At 59.3% G+C, this 3,007-nt stretch overlaps 1 long non-coding RNA gene across 1 annotated transcript; it reads right to left on the minus strand.

Annotated features, from left to right (window-relative positions):
- Positions 1 to 535: 535 nt before the first annotated feature.
- Positions 536 to 2,826, minus strand: LOC123323954. The gene is made up of 3 exons (XR_006539576.1): positions 2,679 to 2,826; positions 2,297 to 2,448; positions 536 to 561 (listed from the first exon to the last, which is right to left on the minus strand). It is a non-coding gene; the product is annotated as an uncharacterized LOC123323954 (long non-coding RNA).
- Positions 2,827 to 3,007: the final 181 nt, after the last annotated feature.

The raw sequence follows: 3,007 nt of genomic DNA on the forward strand, positions 1-3,007 counted from the left end.
ACTCGTGCACTCCTGTTCATGCCTGACAGCCACCCCAGACTCCCCAACCATCATGCCAAGCGCCAGCCGCGACACCCAGCGTCACAGAACCGTGTGAGCCCACATGCCTCTCACAGACTGATCTGTGCCCCCGCTTCCTGAAGACGGCAGGCCGCGAGCCCCCCTTGACTGCCTGGCCCCAGGCTGCAGGCTCATCAGGAGTCAAACATTCCTGCTTCCAAACCCACTATGCCGCTTATACTGGTTACATGAGTCAAAGAAATACTAAAGCAAAAAAGAAGTAGTTCAATAAAACCATCTTAAATTCTTAAAGTTGACAGATACCAGTGCTCAAAGAAAGCAGAAGCAAAAACAAGACAAAACATTTGAGCCAAAATAAGAGAACTAAAAAGACGGGAAGGACGAGCATCTGGAAGGTTCTGCATCTGGCTGCTCTCAGTCCTGCTCAACCTGGAGAGAACAGATGCTGGAAAAGACACGGGACACGGAGTGTGGCTTCGGTAGGCGGTGCAGACCGTCAATCAGTGGGCTCACCTCGTTCAAAGGGAAGGACGGGACACACTGGAACCAAACGGTAAAACCAAAGGTAGGGAGATGAAGGCGCGTTTGTGTTTCACGTAAAAACATAGGCTTATGCACACACACACCTGACAGGGACCGTGCTTTCCCTGACCGCTGGTCAGCAGTCCCGAGTTAGCCCCGGCGGGCAGGAGGCCTTCTCCTGCATTAAGGCAAACTCCCGAGCGGTGGGGGTGGCTGCATTTGCACGTGTGTGCACGTGCGTGTGCTCACCCTGCTCCGGCGGAGACACAGGGTGGTCCCGACGATCGCCTCTGCCTCACATACGGGTCTGGACCAGGAGAGGAACTCCGGCTCACTCTACATCTTTCAATGTGATTAACATGTTTTACCACAAACATAAATTACGTTTACTTTATACACTTCTATTTTTTTTAAGAACAAAAGACCAGTCAACTTTTAAGAATAAATGAAAAGGGAAACAAAAGCAGATATGCTGGTGGAAACAGTAACACTGGGGTGACGCAGGGATGGCCATTAGTGATCCCTGGAGGAGGCACACAGTGCGCTGGCCTCCAGGATCCACAGGGCAACACGGCACAAGCCTGAGCCCCTCCCAGCCCCCACCCCCAAACCTCCTGGAACGAGGCCAGCTTACCTGAGTGCTTACCAAACCCTCCCCCATCAGTAACAGCCCCGAGGAGGGGCCCCAGCAGGGGAGAGGCGTGTTGGTGGGGGGCCCAGTGTCGAGCAAGAGCCTCCCTCCTCCACGAGTGCTGTCCCCCCAAATCAACCTGCCTCCACCAACCCTCCTGTTCAACGGGACTATGCACTGGGACCACCTGGGCCCTGTTCACTAACCCCTTTACAAGCAAAAATTGATCTTGTCACCCCCTTGCTTACAAACCCTTACAAATCTGCAGGGTCATGTGATGGAACCCTGGTTCCAAGTCCAGCATGCCCTCATTCCATCCCCAGTGCTGGTCACACAGCTCTGTCCCTGCAGCTGCCCTCTGGCCTCACCCCTTCTCTGTCATTCATGTCCTATTTCAGAAAGTCCTTTATCTTAACTCCTAGAAGCACACACCTACCAACGCCCTCAGCCCCCACCCGCAGGTTCCACCAGCCCTTTATCCGCAGCCTGGGGAACACGGAAGGCAAACACTTCATTCATTCATTCAACAAATACTGAAGGAATTACAGAGACCAACCCCCGCTGCAGGGAGGGGGCTTGATTCCAGCAGGAATGCAGCAAACCAGATATGCACCAGTTACACAGCCAGAAGGCAACAGAAGCAGGACGGACGGGGCAGGACTGTGTGGGTGTAACAGGAAGGACCTGCCATCCCAGACAGGCGCTTGGGAGGGCCTCCTGGAGGCGGCATCCCAGGCAAAACCTGGAGGAGGGGAGAAGCCCAGAGTGAGGCAGGCGCAGGACCACGCAGGCCCGGTGGTCCGTGGGGGCAGGGAGGCGGCAGCAGCTGGAGTGAGGTGGGCTTTGACCCTGAGGGAAGCCGGGAGGGAGGGCTTCACTCCGGGTATGGGCCAGGGGAGAACCTTGCTCACTCCTAAGAGCAGGAAAGCGGTTTTCTTGCCAGACACCCCAGACCCCAGATCTGGTCCCCTGTTTGGAAGGAAGGCCGGGGTCCCCATCTCAAAGCGGGGGAAGGGTCTCCTGCGCTTTACTAGAGCAGGTTCTAGCGAGTTCGAAGCCTTGCGCGGCCAGCTGAGGCTCAGGGAACCCGGGCCTCTCCTCGCGCGTCTGTTTCCAACTCACCTGTCCCACTCCTCTGAACACGACTACTCCCCTTCAGAAGTTTAGACCATTTTATGGCTCTTCTAGTGAGTATCACCAGGTAGGTGGAAAAAAACTCTTCATAAGCTGCATAATCGAAGTCTTCGGGCCTTTCAAACCCGTACGGATCAATCCTACAACCCAAGAATACAAAGAACCTGTAAGCCCCAAATAAAGTTTCGCGCGCACGTGCGCCCCGCGGCCCTGCCCAGGGTCCCCGCGGGGACGAGGCCGCGAGCGCTCGTGGAGCCAGGGCCGAGCGCAGCGGGGGACTCCGGCCCCGCACCCACGCGCACCCACAACCCCAGGTCCCCATCCCGCACCCCAGGCTGGGCGAGGCGCGCCCCCGCCCCCACGCGCCCACCTGGGGACCCCGTCCCGGGCGCTCCCCGCGGACTCCATGCCGGGAGGGTGGGGTGGGGGCGCCCGGAGGCGCAGGAACCGTGGGGTCGACGCCTAGGGGCCAAGGCCACCTCCCGGGACCGGAGCGCGTGTCCTTCCGCCGGGCCGCGGGCGCGGGAGGCGGGGCGGGGGGCGGGGCTCCAGGGATGAGCAGGGGGCGGGGCGGCGAGGGAGGGGCGGAGGCGGGGCTGCAGCTGCACCTGCTCCCGCGGCCCCAGCGGAGGGCGGTGTCCGGAGCTGCTGGAGCCGGGAGCGTGGGAGGGGTTAGGCCTGGAGGGAGGGGTGCGGGAT

The sequence above is a fragment of the Neomonachus schauinslandi genome, unplaced genomic scaffold, assembly GCF_002201575.2.
Source record: "Neomonachus schauinslandi unplaced genomic scaffold, ASM220157v2 HiC_scaffold_3360, whole genome shotgun sequence".
Lineage (NCBI taxonomy): Eukaryota > Metazoa > Chordata > Mammalia > Carnivora > Phocidae > Neomonachus > Neomonachus schauinslandi.